Genomic DNA, 7,379 nt, shown 5'->3' with positions numbered 1-7,379 from the left:
TGAGTGCCATGGTGTGCCCGCAATGCCATACCTCCCAACAGTCCCGATTTTAGCGGGACAGTCCCGATTATCAGGGCCTGTCCCGCTGTCCCACCCGTGGGCGGCAGTGTCCCCCGGTGTGGGGGGGCTGTTGGGAGTCCCCCCTGTCAGCTGCTAAGCAGCGGGGAATAAACGCTGTGCGCATGCCAGTTTTATCTTTGCTGGCGAACCGCCAGCAGCATGCTGCTGGCGATCCGCCAGCAACACGGCGCTCCATCTGACTGAGACGCACGTGCGTCCCCCACGCACGCGCGTCTCAGTATCCGGGCGGCGGGGCGGCGAGGCGGACGCAATACTGTCCGCCTCCCACTCGATAGTGCTGGGGGGGACCCGAGGAGGCTGCGGGGGGGTGCGGTCGCCCGGTGTGGGCACCGGGCGACCGAGGGCAGCACCGTCGGAAGGGGACGCGCGTGTCCCCTTCCGGCATACAGATGGGAGGGGGGGGGGGACCCCACGCCATTTTTTCCCCAAAAAATACTTTAACACATTTTTAAAAACAGGACCTGCACAGATCTCAATGATCAATGATGCCAATTCGCATATCAGAACCTGGTCTGATTTTTTTGGTGAATTTTAGACACATTTCCCAAATTCGCATCTCATTAAATATGCGAATTGTATACTTTTCAATGGGAAAACATCTAGATGCGAGTTCCGGTGCGAGTAAAAAATCACACTTTCAGTTTTTCGCATCTCATTAAATATGCGAATTCGGGAAAAAGTGCGATTACGGCCGTTTTTGTCGAAAATATCGCAAAAGTCACATTTTCACATCTCATTAAATGTCACCCTTAGTGTCCTAACTGCATCCCAATGCCTAAAGCATTATTTCCAGCAAATATTATTATAATTATTATTGTTTATGTCTATGGAGCCACAAGGGTTTCGCAGTGCCTGACAATACATAAATGAGCAAAAAATAAACAAGTAAATAAATAATGAAAAACAGTACAAGGCAACTTAGGACAAGTACATGGTAAATAAAGACAGTTACACTAGGGGACTGAACACTAGCAATTATTAGAGTGGGTGTTCACATGGGATTAGGGTGGCCAATCCCGGGATCGGGATCGGCGGGATCCCGGGATTTGGCCCCCAAAACGCCGGGATTTCAATCCCGGGATTGGAGTTTCCAATCCCGGGATTTCGGGATTAGACTGCGCTTGCGCGCAGTCTAATGCCGGGCAGCGTCTGAGCATCGCTCAAACGCTGCCCGACTTCTCCCGGCAGCACTGTGTGCAGCGTGACCTCTCAGCGTGAGATGAGGTCACGCTGCGCAGGCAGAGGTCGCGCCCGGCATTGTAATGCCGCGCCACCCGCCCAGCCAGCGCGCCCTCCCGTCCAGCCAGCGTGCCTGCCCAGCCAGCGTGCCCAGCCGCCTGCCCGCCCAGCCAGCGTGCCCAGCCGCCCGCTCGCCCAGCCAGTGTGCCCAGCCCAAGCGCCCAGCCAGCATGCCCAGCCCAAGCGCCCAGCCAGCCAGCGCGCCCACCCGCTCACCCAGCCAGCGCGAAGCCAGCATCATGGACGACCCATCCCCCCACCAGGCAACCATCAAATGTAAGTAATTACATTGTAATTACTGACTGGGGCAGTATTTGTGGGGCAGTTTTTTTATTAGGAAAACCAATCCCGGGATCCCGGGATTGAGCATTTTTCAATCCCGAATCCCGGGATTGAAAAAATGCCCCGGGATTGGCTTCCCTACATGGGATTTATCGTGCAATTCGAGTATGATTCAATTGGGAGCGAATCGGACAACAAGCAAAGCACATTCATTTGGACTATATAGTACAGACCTGTACTTTATAGTCTTGCCTGCACAGTCTATTTTGCTATAAGATTTTGCTGCTGCGGGCCGCGATGCTTATTAAGCAAAATCGAAGAAGCTGGGGGCAAGCTGGGCTGCGCAGATCTTCAGCGCAAAGGGTGATACGCCCATGGCCGCCGAGAGGGGGGGGGAGAGGGTACATTTTACCTGGGCCCGGGCCTATCAGGGGGCCCGGGGCCCGAGAACACATAAAAAAAAAATTTTTTTTTTTTTTTACTTTAAGTGGCGCGGTGCCTTCTTGCGGGAGTCGGGACTCCGAGCGTGGGCGGCGGTACATGAAAGCAGAGGCCGCGGTGAGCTGCTTACTGACTGACGTGACTACTATCACACACTGCACTGTGTGTGTAGTGCTGTGCAGCCGGCAGCGCCGCGGCTTTCCACCGCTGCGGAGCTTCCGACGTGCAGAGAGACTCTCGCGAGATGATGTCATCATCTCGCAGGTCTCCTGCCTGGATCTGCAGCAGCTGGGACCGCCGGACCGGATGCTGCATTCGGACAGCAAAAGGAAGGGGAAGGTGCAGTGAGTCAGCGTGAAGCCGGAGGAGCTCAGAGGCTGAGCTCTGAACAGAGTGTCTGAAAGACAAGTCAAACACCTGTCTGGACTCTCCCAGTATAAAAACGCTGCTATTAGTAAGTTTACTTTTCTCCTCTGCCTGGCTTAATATCTATGATTTATTTGTATATATATATATATATATATATATATATATATATACATATAATCTATATACATATAATATATATATATATATAATCTATATATATATATATATATATACATATATATATATAATCTATATATACATATATATATACATATATATATATATACATATATATATATCAAATATATCTATATACATACATTGCCGCCGAGAGGGGGGGGGAGGGTACATTTTACATATACAGATGGGGCAGGCCTCATCCTGGCTGGCGAATCGCCAGAACGTCCCCGCTGGCGATCCGCCAGCAGCCTCGCCAGCCATCAGACTGAGATGCGCGTGCGTCTCAATCTCCGGCGGGGACCCGGGGGAGCAGCTGGAAGCGCCGTCGGAAGGGGACGCGCGTGCCTCTCGTGCGCGCACGTCCCCTTCTCGTTATACAGATGGCGCTGGCGGGGGATGGCGGCTGGCGTCGCCATCGCCATCCCCTGCCAAGATGGGACCTGCACCATCTGTATATATACACATGGTGTGTGTGAGTCAACATTTCGGGCGGGTAGCCCTCTATCAAGACAGTTGCTCCCTTGACATTACCATACGTTCCTGCTGCCTCTGTCTTTGCAATTTACCACCATTTGGATTTTTATATATATATATATATATATATATATATATATATATATATATCTCAATATGCATTCGGCGGCACCCCAAATAATTCCAGCAATAGTCAGGTGTATGGCATACACCTGACTATTGCTGGAATTATTTGGGGTGCCGCCGAATGCATATTGATTTATAGGAACCGGAGATTGTCTGGAACCAGGCTGTAGCACCCATACAGCACTTGAAATTTATGTGGTTGTGCTGCTCCGACTGCACATGACGACGCAGGAAGACGGCTATGCCTATGATAGCCATACCTGCAGGGCGTCAGTGTTTTCTTATATTTTTCATTTTTATTTCCATTACCCATATCCACTTTGATTTTTTACCCCGCGCCCACTACACAACGAGAGGGGACACGTATGGACACTCCCCATCTCCTCACCAGCGGCCCATTAGAATACCCACAAGATTCCATCCACAAGCCTGTACCCTTTGGGACACAGAGCAGTTCACCGCACCGCTACCCCCTGATCCCAAAATCATGATTCAGGGAGCGGTGATTTATGACATTTTCTGGATCCTAAGTGTTTTTATTGATTACGTTTTTTTGCACTGTCTGTTGGATGTAACATTTGTCTCCTTTCTCCGCAGTCTGTCCAGCCCCCCGGTTGCCATGACAGCCCGGATGCGTCTCCTGGTTGCCAGGTAACAGACGCCAGGAACCGGCAGGACGTCTCACCTCCCAGTGACGTACCCGGAAGCCGCGTCAGACGCCGCAGGGACGGCCAGACAGGAGAGCGAGCCTCTTCATGCGCACGGTATAAAGGTATGCCATTACATGTCTCACGTTTGTTATTGTACACTTGAAGAAGGGGTGTTTGTATCCCCGAAACGTCTGTTTCACAGTAAACCTTGTTTTCTCACCAAGACCGCTGGAGTGCCTCTATTTGTTTCGTACTACTGTTTATTTATCTGGACTGGAAGGCACCCGCGGCAACTGCATCGAGATTCTCGTGGAGTGCCAGGCTGACAACGCACCTATATATATATATATATATATAAATATATATATATATATATATATATATATATAGTTCAATAAAACAGTGGGACTCGCGGGCAGGTGCAGAACCTTGAAAACAGGGGCTGTGTACCCCCGAAATGTCGGTCTCATTTTGGGATTAAAACCTTTTTTGTACTTTTGTAAAGCCCGCGAGTCCCGCTGATTTATTGAACTATATATATATATATATATATATATAATCCAAATGGTGGATGTCACTCGAATATATAAATGACAACAAGAGGCAGTAAGTTGGACCAGCATGGTGTGCCATGCTCCTGTGAGTGGGTTCTTCTTATGTGCTAAACACGCCCCCAACATGCAGTTTCACCCCCCCCCCCCTTCCCCCCATGGGGGCCCTGGGAAGTTGTTGTACCGGGGCCCAGGATTTCTCTTGGCAGCCCTGGATACGCCATCAGGTCTCGGAGCTTTCCTGGGATTGGCCTTCTTGAACATCGCCTCTACTTTACCGCCCTATCTGATAAGTATCAGTCATTTAAAATTGTACTGCAGGTGCATAGATGATTTGCTAATTATCTGGACAGGCTCACAAAATTAACTAAAGTTAATATTGGATCAACAATGTGAATGACATGTAATGGGATGAGATTTTTAGTAAGGTTCTGAAATTGCACAAAATCGCATTTTTTGGAAATCGTTATTTCTTTACAAAAAAAAATCGCTGGTCGGGAAAGCGATGCAGTGTGGCTGGGGACCGGCAGAGCATCTGGAAGCCTGGTGGGCAGCTGTTAGCTGGGCCAGAAATGCAATGCGGTGTGGCTGGGGGTGATCAGAGCGGCTGTTTGGCCTGCACAGCATGACCTCTGACCACGTCACGCTGCATAGAGCCACATAGCTGAGGATGGGAGAAGCCAGACAGTGTCTAAGAGAGTGTTCAGAATCTACCCGGCATTAAACTGAGCATGCACAGTCTAATCCCGAAATCTCGGGTTTGGGGATTGGGCACCACCTCTGTACTTGCCAGTGGGTTTTTGCGTTGATTGAAAGGAGGCTCCCAGCGCTAGCCTATGGGGATGGCCTCCTAGTTATGCGTAGTCTCCCCATTTATTGTTGCTCCTGGCTGGTGCGCTGTGTGTGCTCTTCTTCCCAGGGAGTGGGAATCATTGATGGTTTATGGCCGATGTTGAATATTTTTGTCATTGATGGGGGGAAACCAGATTTCCCTCCCATCGATGGCACAGCAGAACAGAATATTTATTTTTCTTTGTTTACCCTATGGTGCCGGGACAGTGAGCATAGTTCTGGCAACTTTGAAGCCCCACCCTCTGATTCTAATTGACTCGTGGGCCAGTCAGTCAAAGAAAATGGATGACCATCAATGGTCATCCGTCACATATTCTGTTACCATCAATGGGCAGTTACACTATTGCCATTGATGGCAACCATCTATGATGACCACCATTCCTGTTGTACACAGTTCAGCACGCTCACTGTCTGCAATCCTAAGGTAGACGATGAGGGGTCTTGGTAAAAAAAACGTAGCCGGATCGGTCTCCTGAACACCAGGGGGTAAGGGGAGGTGGGGGAGGGGTTGCCTATCATTATCATGATCCATGATAAAAAGCACTTTGTTAAAGGAAACCAAAAACAAAGAGAAGCGATCAAAGCACAATGAAGAGTTTGGAGGGAAAATCAACCAAACTACCACAGAGCAATGAATGCAATGAGGTTACAATGGCCACTGCAATTTATACCGTCAAAAAAAGCACCCCAACCTCCCGTAATCTCAACCCTTTGTTTAAATAAAAATCGCTTAGCTAAATTGCTGCATGTGTATGGGCGATCTAGACACTGGGAAATCGCCCACCCTAAATTGCTCAGCACAAAAATTCATCACACATCTCAACGTGTGTAATTTGACAGTCGACAGTGAAAATGTTGACATAGGAAAGGTCAACGTGGAAAAGGTCGACATGATGTTTTCATGTTTTTTAGGGTGTCTGTCGACATAGATCAACATGGACACTGTCTAGGTGTACAGCATCCCCTCGCATGGCTTGCTGCGCTCGCCATGCTTCGGGCTCAGTGAATAGTAGAGCATGAAATACCGCCTGTCGTCATGTTGGCTCAAAATTTTGTTAAAAAATGCATGTCGACATTTTGGCCATGTTGACCTTTTCCCTTTTAACCTATTGGCGGTCGACCTTTAGACCCTGTCGACCTTTGGACCCTGTCAACCAAGAGTGGTCGATCTTATGACTGTCGACCTAGAGCAGTGGTAGCCAACCCTAGCCCTCGAGAGCTACCAACAGTTCACATTTTCCAGACAACCTAGCTGCTGCACAGCTGCACTCATCACTAATCACTGACACATTTTAAAAGATACACAGATGGAGCTAATTAGCTCACATGTGATTCTGTGAGGAGACCTGCAAAACATGCACTGTTGGTAGCTCTCGAGGACTAGGGTTGGCAAACCCCAGACCTGGCGTCAATCTATGATCAGTCCGGATATCCTTGCCCTTAAGGCAAGTTGGACTAGTGTATAAATATTAAGTAAACCAAGGTGGACTGGTCCAAAAGTCATATGGTTCTAAAAGTAAAAAACTACTAGCGGCTAAACAGAAAGTTCTGCAGATTCTTCGTCATTACTTATTATACACCATGCCTGATTCCAGATCATTGGAGAATGCCATTCCCTTGGTATATCTTTATTCACCTGTTAGTGACCATACTAATATAGTAGCAAAACAGTATTGGCCCCTAATTAATACCGGCAAGGACCTTCCCTCGCTGTGGGAGTCTAAACAAATGCCATGTTATAATACAGTACTTAATCTTAATGCACAAATGGTTAAATATGGCCTCACTAATCTAAAAAATAAAAAAATGTCAGCATTTTCTGACCCAGAGACCAGGCTGCTATAGATGTAATGTGTAGCACATTAATAACTGGGGACACACAACAAATATACCATCATCTATACCCTCACTTGCCCAAGTAGATTCGTTGTCTACACTTTAATCTTTCCACACAGACTGGTTTAGGTCGGCAAAATGGATTGGCAAACCTGCAGATGCATGGCACTACATAGATCGGCCATACGGGCTACATTATCATGTGGATCCCGTGTCCAGACATCATCAGTCGCTCATCATTGTGTAAACACAAATAAGAACAAAGGTGATACAGGTTGAGTATCCCGTATCCGTATAT

This window comes from Crinia signifera, chromosome 11, assembly GCF_055691185.1.
Source record: "Crinia signifera chromosome 11, ASM5569118v1, whole genome shotgun sequence".
NCBI lineage: Eukaryota > Metazoa > Chordata > Amphibia > Anura > Myobatrachidae > Crinia > Crinia signifera.
The sequence above is the reverse complement of the archived record's forward strand: the minus strand, read 5'-3'. Positions refer to the sequence as shown.